The 15,000-nt window shown below is 33.0% G+C and overlaps 1 pseudogene; it reads left to right on the top strand.

The window, feature by feature from the left end:
* The first annotated feature begins 1,890 nt into the window (after positions 1–1,890).
* Positions 1,891–3,911, top strand: LOC137621934 (leucine-rich repeat neuronal protein 3-like; annotated as a pseudogene).
* Positions 3,912–15,000: the final 11,089 nt, after the last annotated feature.

Genomic DNA, 15,000 nt, shown 5'->3' with positions numbered 1-15,000 from the left:
TACAGTTAAAATAACTGTATATAGCAGAAGCCTTAAAAATATAACACTAATCCATAACTTAATTTGTGTGCTATAGACTGAGTCCCATAAAATATGCAAAAGAAGAGAGCCTTCGCGAACTAGAATGAAATTTATGTAAATTTGTAAAATATTTTCTCAAATTTTTTCATAGATAGTTACCTCAACTCCGGTTTAAGAAAAAAAAAACCTTACAAATAAACCTTAAGAGTATTACATTTTATTCAGCATAAGATGATCATAAATTTCAAGAAAGTTAAAGTTTATTTCATATCCTAAAATCAGTTCAAATACCATCTATTTACAGTTACGTTAATCTCTGCTATTATAGTAATAAGAGTGATACTAAATTTCAAGAAAGTTAGAGGTTATTTCATATCCTAAAATTAGTTTGCATAACATCTTTTTACGGTCACTTTAAATCTCTGCTATTATAGTTACATGCATATTTGAACGATAAGAATTCAGTACTAGAGTTCTTTGTAATACTCCTTATTTTATGGCGTATTTGTACTACGACGTAAAACTACCTTAAAATCTAATAATCCATTGTTAGTTTTTTAATGTTTGTTTACGTCATTAAATATTTGTTTGCTATTAATTTGCTATTTCATGTTTTCATTTTCCCCCTCATGTATATATATATATATATATATATATATATATATATATATATATATATATATATATATATATATATATATATATAATTTTATAAAAGCTTGTTTTACAATTAGAACATGTTAAATAATAACATTTGGACTGGAGACCCTCTTTAAAACGGCTTTTATTAAAAAATAATGGTTTCAGAAGTGCTGATAATGTTCACATTCCATAACTGCCTTATCATTCCCCTTTTGCTCCTATCTAAAATTTAACATTCACAAATTGATCTTCGCAAATTTCATCAGTTGAGTTCACGGAGGGTTTGGGCATAATCATGTATTCTATTTCTGTAACGTTACAAAATAAAGCAATCTGAAGTTACAAGGTCGTTCGTTAACGTATCATTCTTGAAGAGAAAAATAAATTTTACTGTGTAATTCAGTAGCGATCATGTGCCTCCCCTTAGTGACTTGACGGTCTCTGTAATTTCCTTTTTTTGTACTTGTGTAGGTGTGTATATATATATATATATATATATATATATATATATATATATTTATATCTATATATATATATATATATATATATATATATATATATATATATATTATATATATATGTATATATATATATATATATATATATATATATATATATATATATATATATATATATATATATATATATATATATATATATAGATCCAATTAAGTGCATATCCCTCCCAGAACATCATTAAAAAGGGAATAATAATAATAATAATAATAATAATAATAATAATAATAATAATAATAATAATAATAATAATAATAATGTTTCACTGAAAATTATTGCTGCCTCAGTGGCATTTATCTTAGAGTAGAGCTTTTCAACGGCTTGTTTTTTTTTTTTTTTTTTTTTCTCAGTACTAAATATGTTGGACATCAATGGAAATGCTCTTTGCCGGATGAAACATGCTTGAAAGAGGGTCTTCTACCAAAATAATAATAATAATAATAATAATAATAATAATAATAATAATAATAATAATAATAATATCTTTATTTTCAGGTGTCAAAAACTCAGCTGATGAATGAAAGTGCAGAGATGAATTAAGAACTTCATGACGATTAGATGTTACCTTCGAAGAACTAGTCGTCTATTGAGGATTTCGCCTATATACATATATCTGTTTTCTACGTGTTGCTTGATTTAGGATTATCGAATTAAGCCAACAAAAAATTCCATCATCTATGGTTATCTTAACTGCATTAGCTTCTTCCCACCATGAAAAAGGAGAGAAAGATGAAAATGGCGGCCCAACTTAGATACATTTTGGTGACATCGACCGTCTACACCTGCATAATCAGTACGGCTGGCATGACAACAGAAGAAGTAAAAGCATATGGCTACAACTCCTCGTGCACTGAGAATTGCATTTGCGGAGTCATTCGGTCCAGCCACCTACACCAAGACCTAAAAACCATAAATTGTTCCTTTACGGGGATGAAGAACTTTCCAGAAGTACTACCTAAAGACCTGCAAGCACTAAACCTCAAGGGTAACTCCATATTCAATGTGCTTGACAGTATTTCTCACCTTAATGAACTGCAGGAGCTCGATCTGTCTGGAAACAGAATCAAGTCTTTTGGTAGAGGTGAAATGTTCCAGAATATGTCGAAATTGAGTTACTTGAATATTGGTAAAAATTCAGTTTCCACCATCTTCCATGATAATCTAAGAGGCCCCAAAGGCCTAAAACATCTAATACTTTCTAATAACAAAATTAACTACATTGAAGACGAAGCTCTAATCGACCTGCTTAATCTACAGATACTCGATCTCGAGCACAACCTCCTTGGATCGCTATACGAGGAATGGTTTCATGGACTAGGAAATCTAGTTGCTCTAAACCTTGCACACAACAGAATCCATAACATTCCATCATCGGTTTTCCGAGCTCTAGTTTCTTTGCATAGACTTCACTTGTCAAGAAACAGGATTTCTATTGTCGATCCAAGAGCATTTTCAGGTCTAGTGAGCCTCCAAGTCTTAAATATGGAGGATAACCTCCTTTCAAGAAGGCCAACAACTGCTTTCCAGAGCTTATCATTGCTGGAAACTTTAACTCTGGACCAAAATCCCCTTACAAAACTGAAACCCTTGGACTTTTCGCACCTCAGCGTTACCAGAATCAGTTTAAGTCAGAAGCCAGAGCTAATCATTATTGATGCCAAAGCCTTCTACAGTCTAGATAACATTACTTTCATTCAAATAACAGACAATAAGCAACTCACTTACATTGATCCTCGAGCCTTTAAAGACGTCGACTCTCTTTTAGAATTACAACTTCACAATAATAACATACAAGGTTTGCAAAAGGAAATGCTTCGATTTCTACCAGAGGATACACAGATGTCCTTATATGGCAACCCTTTTCGATGTGACTGTAATATCAGATGGTTACATAATCTCATTTCGGACAAAGATGAAGCTAATCTAATTGTTGAACCTGACAATTGGTATGTCAAACTCCACCCAATCTAGCACATAAACTACTTAAGGATCTAGATATCATGAAAATTCCAAAGGTGTGCATTCCCAACATACTCAACTTAACAAGGACGGAAACTGTCTTGGGAAAAGTGGGAGAAAAGAAGATTCTCGAATGTAGAGCTCTCGGATATCCTATTCCCAACTTGTATTGGAAGTTGCCAGATGGAACGTATGTCAATTCAACTCTAAATGAAGTACGTCGAAGATTCTTTTCACCAGGGACTCTGATATACTACCATTTACAACCCACAGATGGTGGAAAGTACACCTGCTTTGCCTTTAATTCAGTTGGCAAAACCAACTTTTCCATTGCCCTCAATGTGACAGGAATTGATATACATCTGTTTCCAATACGTGTTTCATCTACATTTGTTACTTTAGTTTGGAATGGAACAGAACGCCGAGCTTTTCCAACGTACAAGATCACAGTTACAGAAGTTGATGACAATGGTACAGAAATTGAAAAACTGGACACCAGAACAGCGAGTTCTCTCAGGAAGAGATTTACAATTAGCCGCCTACAGCCTGAAACGCACTATAAGTTCTGCCTGGGCTATGAGGATAACAGCGGCTACTGGCTTTTGATTTCCTGTTGCTTCACAAACACTCAAGATATTGAATTCATGTTACAAGGGATTTCTAGGACTTCAAATGTCGCAGTGGCTGCAGTAGTTGGTATAATACTGGTAATGACAGTAGTGGTATGTCTAGTGTCAGTATTATCGAGAAAATATCGCCACCGGATGTACGAGAGAGAGAGAGAGAGAGAGAGAGAGAGAGAGAGAGAGAGAGAGAGAGAGAGAGAGAGAGAGTTATTTTCGGTTGATTAGAAATCCTTTCAAATTACACGTTATCAATGCTACTTACAGACGCCAATTTAAACGAGAAAATACTTTCCTGGACATCATAATTGAGCCATTATCAGAAATCTTCAACTCATACTTACTGAACGTCGAGAAAGACGGTAATCCAAGAAAAATTAATTTAAAAAATCTATCAAAGCTAAAATAAAATGAAATAATTAACAATTTAGCCAATGTTTTTTTTTCTTTTTAAATTTGTGTCGCTGACAATTCATGTCCTACAAATAATTCATTTGGGTTGAGTTCTCTTGCTTGAGGGTACACTCGAGCACACTATTCTCTCTTATTCATCTTCCCTTTTTTAAGTTTTTATAGTTCATATATGAAAGATTTATTCTAATGTTGTTACTGTTGTTAAAATATTTTATTTTATTTTTTCATTACTCCTCTTGTTTCTTTTCCTCACTGGACTACTCTTTCCCATTTTGGAACCCTTGGGCTTATAGCATCCGGCTTTTCCAAATAGGGTTGTACCTTAGTAAGTAATAATAATGATAAAAATAAAAATACTAATACTAATAATAATAATAATAATAATATCTTAAGTTATTTAATAATAATTATATCATGGTGAAAAAAAAAAAAACGCTGAGCTACGTTAAACAATTTCAGGGTAAAAGGAACATCAAAAGGGAACCTGAGTCGGGAGGTAATTCTGTTAAAGAAATAATGTTACAAGGGACCTGGCTAGTTGTCAATCATTTTGACGATATTTTGTTGGAACTATCTCAGGTAAAGATACAATTTAAAATACTATAAAATTTATATATATACTTTTATATATATATATATATATATATATATATATATATATATATATATATATATGTGTGTGTGTGTGTGTGTGTGTGTGCGTGTGTGTATATAGATAGGAATGATGCATACATATATATATTATACTGTAGACATATATTTTATATTGTGTATATATATATATATATATATATATATATATATATATATATACACATACATACATAGTGACTTATGTATTAGTGTAATTATGCCAGTGATGTTTAGTCCATTTGCCTTTCTTTAAAAATAAAATCATAACTTTAACTCAATTCTGAGATACTGGTATGAATGAACGTGGCAGTCACAATCTATAAACGAAATTTAATGTACCACGAATTTTCATTTATGAATTAAGTTGGTAATTAGGAAGAAGAATGTTGGCAATTAGAGTCCTCTTCTGTCTTGAGCAGCTGTTGGCTCCGTTATTTCAAAGCCATTGTTTCCTCTGTTGCTGTTAGGGAGGACAGTGATGACATAATCATTTTGAAAACATAGTTCATATTTCTTGAAATTATCTCTAGTAACAAATCCAATGCTTGCTAAGACATTTACGCTATGTAATTGGTCCCTTTCCATTCACTAAATACATCTGAATACAAGTTCACAAGAGATAAAGAAACGTAAGGAATCCAAATTGGGTTAGAGAGAAGATGGTTCTGCGCAAAACCAACCAATAAGAAAACCGTTTATTGCAATTCTTATGAGTGAAATATATAAAGTACAGATATAATGTTTAATATTTGGTAACTATTAACTATGCTAAGCTAATACTCTTTTATGCGTGACATATTCTAACAAAATATTAGGAAAATCTAAATACTTGGACATGTAAAGAGAAAAGATATAACTAACATATATCGACGTAACTTTGCCTAACTCCGGACATGATTTTATAATGGTAGTTGTATTAGCCGATCGAATTAACTTAGAAGCTTGAACACTCTCTCTCTCTCTCTCTCTCTCTCTCTCTCTCTCTCTCTCTCTCTCTCACACACACACACACACACACACAAATACTATCCCCGTCTGTTAATTATCTTTCTATGTCTATCTATACCTGAACATTTTCTTAGCTCGTCATGTCATCGTCTTTTCTTCCTTACCATGATTCTTATAAAATCTCTATGGACCCACTCTGTTAATCTTGATATTGATCTTTTATCCGTCATTCTCACTATATGTCCTGCCCATGTCTATTTCTTTTTCTTACATGTTAGAATATCCTCTACTTATATCAACTCTTGATTCCATGTTGCTCTTTTTCTGTCTCTTAGTGTTATTCCTATCATTATTCTTTCCATAGCCATTTGAGTTGTAACATGCTCATGTTCTATGGCTCCAGGTTTCTGATGCATAAGTTAATACTGGTAGGACCATCTCATGGAATACTTTCCCTTTTAGAAAAAGTGGCATTCTACTTTTCATAATTTCATTTTGTTTACCAAATGCTCTCCATCCGATGCTTATCCTACTTTTAATTTCGATCTCGTGTCCTGGGGAAACGATTACTATCTGTCCTAAGTACGTATATTTATTCAAAATATGTACAGGTTCGTCCATAGACTTTATTTGTTGTCTCTGGATTTTCATTGAATTTTAACTTAGTATCTTAGTTTTACTCTATTCCTTTTCAGCTTACATTTATGATTTCTGTATTCATATATTCTATCATCATCTACAATTCCTCACATGATTAATTAAATAGAACTTTGTTATCAGTAAATCTTAAGTTGCTAGGGGATTCCCCATCAATATTAATGCCTACATTTGTCCAATCTAAATTCTTAAAAACGTTTAGACACGCTGTGAATAATTTAGGGCAGATAAGGTCTCCTTGTCTAAATCCTTTCTCAATCGGATTTTCTCTCTCTCTCTCTCTCTCTCTCTCTCTCTCTCTCTCTCTCTCTCTCTCTCTCTCTCTCTCTCTATATATATATATATATATATATATATAAAACTATATGATCCCCATGATAAGGGGTTGTTAACTATTCAGACATAACTTTGCCGTATTTTTACAATTAAACTTTTATCCATTATAGTCGATCTACTTATAACCCCTTTATCAATAATAAATTCATCTCGTATCTGAATAAAACTACAATACTATAAACTCTAACTTTTCGACAGCTTAATATATTTTAATTAGATCAATCTCGACTAAATCCTTTGAACGTCTGATAGAATAAAGAATATATCACTTTTCTTGCCGAACAGAAGTCTCTCTCTATATATAGTTGTAAAAAAAAAAAATTCTTGTTATTACTGTTTTTAAAATATTTCATAATAATTGTTCTTTATTTCATTACCTCACAGGCTATTTTTTCCTGGTAGAGTCCTTGAGCTTTTGGCATCCTGCTTTTCCTACTAGGATTATTGCTTAGTTACAACAACATTATTAATAATAATAATAATAATAATAATAATAATAACAATAATAATGATGATAATAATTAATAATAATAATGATAACAACAATAACAATATTAATAATAATAATAATAATAATAATAATAATAATAATAATAATAGTAATATTAATAAATAATAATAATAATAATCATAATAATAATTACTAGATAATAATAATAATTAAATAATAATAAAATAACAATATATTTTATATGGAGAGAGAGAGAGAGAGAGAGAGAGAGAGAGAGAGAGAGAGAGAGAGAGAGAGAGAGAGAGAGAGAGAGAGAGAGAGAGGACGGGAAATAAGACATGACATCAGTAAAATTTTCGAGATTGATACAGGGTGTTAGTGGAAGGGTGCATCATATGTCCACTGACATTTTAATTTATTCAGCTTCTATTTGGCTATGCAATGATACTTACACCCAGCAACAAAACTGGTGTCGCCTGGCCAGACCTGGCTTGGAGAGATCATGCCCTTCTTGCCCTGAAAGGTGGTCGAAATTTAAACAACCAAGACATCGTTTGATGATTCGAATGTGAGGGGTAGAGGAATTACCAATAGCACTCAAAGAAATGCGATGATTATATATATATATATATATATATATATATATATATATATATATATATATATATAATATATATATATATATATATATATATATATATATACACATGTATATTAGAGAGATAAAGAGGTTTTATCTCTTATTCCTATGAGAAATGCAAAAGTTTTCGATAATAGTGATCAATAAGTATAATCACAATATATTTAAATTCCTTAATAAATTTCTCTATAGAACATCCTTAAATACTGTGGGAACTGACCTTTCCAACTAATATACGTCAGAATGATATAGCTTTAGTTTGCATTATCCTAGCAGCTGCTCTCTCTCTCTCTCTCTCTCTCTCTCTCTCTCTCTCTCTCTCTCTCTCTCTCTCTCTCTCTCCTACCTGTATCCAATACTTAGATAAGGAGACAATTTTTTTTCATGTTATTTGGATGTGCCCAAGGATCACACAAAACCGATCACTAGTTTGCAAGCTTGCATTGGATTTGCATTTCTTTTGGGGGAAAATCCCAAGTTCCAAAGATGTTCAGTAACTACCTAAAAACACAAGCAAACCTAAACCAGGTGTGATAGTGATTAATTTTCAGGCGGTCCCTGGTCACGTTGTTTATTTTTTTGGTGTATCGAATCGCGGTTTGCTTATGGATGGTTTGTTACTTCACTGAACCCCCCCCCCCCCCCGGCTTATTCCCTTTTATTGAATCGTAACAGCAGTAAGGAACCAATGTCTTATCTTATTTCATGAACGCTCATAGCGATCAGTGGTTCTTAACTTTTTTTTTCAATGTATGCTCTCTTTTCAAATCAGCATAAAATTCTTGCACCCTTGAAGTGTTGAAATACAAGAGAAAAAACTCGTAAATGCTATGATATAAAGTGGATCCGATGTGCATTAAATGAAAAATTGCTTCTAGGACAAATGCTGTATTACTGTTTTCACAGGAAAAAAAATAAACCTGCGAATAAAACGAAATATATTTGTTCTATTTATTCATAAATTTGTTGATACCATTGTCATGAATTGTGGCTATTAAGTATTGCTGTCCGTCCATCTGCTATTTAGGTTTTGTTTTCGGATCAGCTTGTAAAGATTAAAGCTATTTGCAAGTCATACACGACTCATCACATTCCGACAATTAACGATCCAATTGTTAAAAATGATATCCCTAATTACGAAAACTTTGTTACTTTGGACAATTTTGACCAGGGAAATTTTAGTTTTACAATAATATTGTAAACTTGCAGTAGAAACCTATATATAACCGGAAGAAATAAGTCAATAATTTTGATCTTCCCCTTTTCTTGCACGTTGGTTTGGTTTTGAAAGGCCGGCGACCACAACATTTGTTGGTTATCGATTCTTTGGACAATTAGTATGAATATCTAAAACCAGCCCAAGCCACATCTTTAGCCTGGACTATACAGGTATATGTTACCCAAAACAAATGTTACACGCCAGGTTTTGTAACCGATGTTTTTATTAGTCATCATGACTACAAATTAGCAATTGTAATATTTAATTATTCTAGACTGAGAAGACACTGTAGGATATCCTAATCTAGTATAGGATTTGCAGATATGTCAAAACGTAGTTGAGTTACCAGCAATAGTTTTTTAAACATCGCCATCATTTCAATTGGATGCATTTATTGCCATATTGCATGTAAAAAATAATAAATTAATAACAATTTGATTTATTTCATGGAATCATTGATATCAATTATCAATATGGGTATTACCATCATCATAATCATCACATCATTTTCATCACTTCACAAATGTTGATAAACAAACCTCGTAAAGCCATACATTAAGGTCACTTAATTACCACCTCTCCACCATGGCCTTTAACCACCAGCTGATTATATCCTAATCCCATCTCCACATGTTCGAGGTTTAAAGGTCTCGTAGTTATGATAAGATCCTTCCGGTGGAAGTTAGAAAAAAACATACTAAGACGCCAAATATGCTAAAGACCGACTGAACAGATGTCGAGAGTAATGGATTTCTTGAAGAGCTTACCGGGGGAACACTTATAAGGTGTTGGACATCAGGTCATGAGACATCAAATAAAATCATAATAATATGAAGAGGCAATGCTAAGGAAATATTTACTTTTGCCTTGGGGAGGGTGAAGACAGCTAAACTAGGACCTATGAACATTGAGCAATCGTCACCAGGGAAGGGGGTTCGCTTGGAAGTGAGCGATTTGCCCAGATAATTTGATTGATTGATCGATTGATTAGGAGTTTTCTGGTATCCTGACCTCTTAGGTTATTGACACCGAATCAGATAACATGTGTAAACAAGGCGTTAATAGCATAATTTTTATACCCTACATCCTATATGCCATACCATCACTAATAATACAACACTGGACATTTTCATTGCATGTCATTGCATATATTTTATTTTCACCAATCACTTCTGACAATATTAATTATGTTGACTGATGATGCATTTTAAATCTCCAACCTTAAACTAAAATAATTGATATAGCAAAGTAGCCCGTGACAAAAGCTGACCCCAACCACACCGAGCTACGTGGCTCATGATCGAAATCAAAGGAAAACACTGAAATCAACAACTAAACCTTTAAACCTCATTACCTTGAAAACATTTAACAAAGGCCATTTATTGATTATTGGTTACCCCAATAGGTGCTATTTGAAACAGTGTGTATGTATGTGTGTGTGTGTGTGTGTGTGTGTGTGTGTGTGGAGAGAGAGAGAGAGAGAGAGAGAGAGAGAGAGAGAGAGAGAGATGTATAAATATACGTATTTATATGCTGAATATCTTCTATCTAGAGTTCTAACATTGAGATTCATTCATTTCTCGTCTTTGAAGTGCTTCATTACTGCTGAAGTTTTGACAGAATTAACAGCTTCCTCAAAGTCTATAAATGCCATACATGGTGGGTTGTCATACTCTGTTGATTTTTCCATTAACTGGTTAATTACATGGCTATGGTCAGTTGTTGAACACACGCTTCTAAAGCCTGCCTGCTCTCTTGGTTAAGGCTCAGTCTTTCTATTTGTTGAAAATATTTACGATATCTATAGGGAAACTACATAGAGATAGGGAAAGAAACCTAATTGAGAAACGATTTAGAAAGGGTGACCCCCTCTCTCCTAAATTATTCACAGCATGCATAGAAGTTTTTTGGAATTTAGATTGGGAAAATATAAGTATTAAAATAAATTGAAAATACTTTAGCAACTTAAGATTTGCAGATGACATAGTTCTACTAGTAAATCAAAGGAGGAATTGCAAAAGATAATAGGAGATTTGAATAGAGAAAGCAGAAATGTAGGACTGAAAATAAATGAGTAAAATCAAGATAATGTTCAAAGAAAAGGCAGAGACAACCTATAAGGGTTACGGACGAACCTCTAGAGATTGCTAATGAATAAACGTACTTAGGAAAAACAACACTTTGTCATAAAGGTTGTGATGGTAAAATATTGATCAAATTTTCACCACCATATCATTTAAATTAAAGTGTAGTTCCTAAAGTCAATGTAATCCTGAAGAAGGGTCGCGAAGTGATCCAAAACACACATCGATACCAAACAATAAATGTAGAAAAGTAAATGTGTTTCTGCTGTTATCCTGAAAACTATCTGCAGGACGATCTGTCCGGGGAGAAGCTGTCTTCGATTTTAGACGCCGATGAGACATTGTGTATTCATTATTTATGTATTTATGTATATATATATTATATATATATATATATATATATATATATATATATATATATATATATATATATATATATATATGTATGTCTTTTTTCTAAAAAGGAAAGTATTTAATCAGATGGTCCTATCAGTATTAACTTAAGCATCAGAAAATTGGAGCCTTACTAAAGGCCTTACAACATAAGCTGATTATAAATTAAAAGGGCAATGAAAAGATGATGATGATAATAACAATAAGAGACATAAATAGAGCAACATGGATACGAGAGCAAACTAAAGTAGATGATATTCTAACATGTAAGAAAAAGGAATGGATATGGGCAGGACATATAATGAGAATGTCAGACAATAGATGGACATTAAGAATTGTAGAATGTGTCCCTAGAGATTGTAAAAGAAGCAGGGGAAGGAAGAGAAGACGAACTTATAAAGTGGCATGTCTGGGGTCTTTGTTCTATAGTGGAGCACACACAAACGTACATACATATATATACACACACATATATATAAATATATATATATGTATATATATATATATATATATACATATATATATATATATATATATATATATATATATACACGTTTAACTGGGCTCCACAAGGCACCAGGAGAGTTGGAAGACCCAAACTACATGGCTGAAGACTATGGAGCGTGAAGTGGATGATGAAAGTAGATGTATTGAATTATTAGGGGTAGGAGGATATATATATATATATATATATATATATATATAATATATATATATATATATATATATATACATATATATATATATATATATATATATACACAATATATAATGTGTGAATATATAAACCATTGGTAGAAACATAACATATACACATAGTAACATCCATCGTCTTCGAAAAAAATCTAGAAGTAATAATTCCATTGGAAAAATCATGTGAATATTACATCATTATTGATTATCTAAAATAAATTCTTCAAAAAAGTACTCAGGAAATGCCTTTTTCCGAGACGTATTTTCGGTGTTTCGAACGGCTCTGAATCGATTCGTACCGAAAAGGGGTTGTTTTAAATCTCAAACCTGAAAAAAATAAGTCGAAGCCTTCGGTTATTTCAAAGCGGTTGGCTGAAAACGTCAATTACCCTTCGCCCTCCCTATTCAGTCTTATTTTTTCCTTTAATTGCAAATCCGAGCGTTGAACGACTTCAGAACTTTCCGACTCAAACCCAGAATCAAACCATGTAGTTTATTATTTCTATTACTATTATTATTATCATTATCATTATTATTATTATTATTATCATAATCATTACTATTATTATTATTATTATTATTATTATTATTGTTATTATTATTATTGATGATGATGATGATGATGATGAGTTACTAGGGTTTACTGAAACGAAGGAAGAGTTTTTTCGCTATTCCTGGACGGCTTCGGAAGAAAATCTTCACAGATCTCAGAATGGCTTCAGAAGAAATGGCCATAGACTTAGCATGGAGTTCTGAATGACCCTAGAACAGAATCTCTGAACGGATTCGGAAGAAAACTTTCCCGGATTTCCAAATGCTTTCAGAAGAAACAGCCGTAGACTTAACATGGAGTTCTGAATGACTCCAGAGCAGATTCTTCCTGGAGCTCCCTGAACGGCACCTGAAGAAAATTTTCCAGGATCTTCAAAAGGCTTCAGAGGACATACCCGTAAACTTAGCATGGAGTTCTGAATGACTCCAGAATAGAATCTTCCCGGAGCAGTTCTGAACGGCTCCTCCCCGAGCTTCAGATGACTTCTGAAGACCTGATCTCTTTTTTTTTTTAAACTAAGGATGCAACGCAGTGAACATTGTTAATGGCTATTTTTGGAACAGGGAGCAGACTGTGAGAATTGTGTATTACAACTACAGGATCAACAGGAGGCTCTTCGGAACCCTTTCATCTACAGCTGGTTTTCGTGGTTACTGCAGAAGTTGTCGAGCTTTGAAGTATATGATATATGCGCCTTGAATGATCCTTTGCTTGGGCTTTTGCAAGGATGTCCTATAATTGGAGACTATTGGAACTAAGGAAATAAGGACGGAGACAGAATGGTTCAACTGAATGGTGAGTGACATGTGATTCTTCAACAGGACAGTCCCAAAATTCGACATTGAAGAAAGAACATATCCAAATCGTATTGGTAAATATATTGTGTTCCTCGTCGTTTACTTTAGCGTGATCACGTATGCGGAGAAATTCTATAGCAGTCCTGTCTTTACCCATTGCCCTGATGGACAAAGACATGAACGCCATCGATTTCTCTGAGGAATCTGACGAACTGAGGACACACAGCACTGAAAACTCTTAAAATCTAGAAGGAACCTGACGAATTGGGAAAGAATACGATGAAATCCTGAAGGAAATTGACAAACTAAGGACACTGGAATATGAAATGTCAAAGGAAGCCGAAAAAACTAAAGATCTTGAAAAACTAAAACAGAGGAGAACAGCAACGGAGAGCCTTTAAACGAAGGCATAAAATAGCCTTTAATACTAGCAGTAAGTCACCTTGAAATAAAGGTAAAAAAGCCCCTAATACGAGCAATGAGGCACCTAAAATTATAAAAAAAAAAAAAAACCCTTAATGCTAGAAATAAGGTACTTCAAAATCGAGGTTAAAAAACCTTAATGCTAGAAATAAGGCACATAAAAATAGAGGTAAAAATGGCCCTAATTCTATAAATAAGGCACCTAAAAATAGAGGTAAAAGAGCCTCTAATGCTATAATTAAGGCACATAAAAATAGAGGTAAAAGAGCCTCTAATGCTAGAGGTATGCACCTCAAAATCGAGGTCAAAAAGCCCCTAATGCTATAAATAAGGCACCTAAAAATAGAGGTGAAAGAGCCTCTAATGCTACAAGTAATGCACCTCAAAATCGAGGTCAAAAAGCCTCTAATGCTAAATATAAGGCTCATAGAAATAGTTAAAAGGCACCTAAATAGAGAGATCAGGGAGCCTCTAATGCTAGAAGACATGTACCTCAAAATTGAGGTCAAAAAGCCATTAATGCTATAATAAGGTACCTAAAAAGAGAGGACAAAGAGCCTCTAATGCTAGAAGTAATGTACCTCAAAATCGAGGTCAAAAAGCCCCTAATGCTATAAATAAGACACCTAAAAATAGAGGTAAAAGAGCTTCTAATGCTAGAGAAAATGCTCCTCAAAATCGAGGTAAAAAAGCCCCTAAAGCTATATATAAGGCTCCTAAAAGAAGAGGACAAAACGCCTCTAATGCTATAAATAAGGCACCTAAAAAGAGAGGACAAAGAGCCTCTAATGCTAGAAGTAATGTACCTCAAAATCGAGGTCAAAAAGCCCCTAATGCTATAAATAATACACCTAAAAATAGAGGTAAAAGAGCCTCTAATGCTAGAGGTAATGCACCTCATAATCGAGGTAAAAAGGCCCCTAAAGCAATATATAAGGCTCCTAAAAGAAGAGGGCAAAACGCCCCTAATACTATAAATAAGGCAGCAAAAAGGAGAG

The sequence above is a fragment of the Palaemon carinicauda genome, chromosome 28 (assembly GCF_036898095.1).
Source record: "Palaemon carinicauda isolate YSFRI2023 chromosome 28, ASM3689809v2, whole genome shotgun sequence".
Lineage (NCBI taxonomy): Eukaryota > Metazoa > Arthropoda > Malacostraca > Decapoda > Palaemonidae > Palaemon > Palaemon carinicauda.
This window is presented reverse-complemented; position numbering and strand designations above follow the sequence as displayed.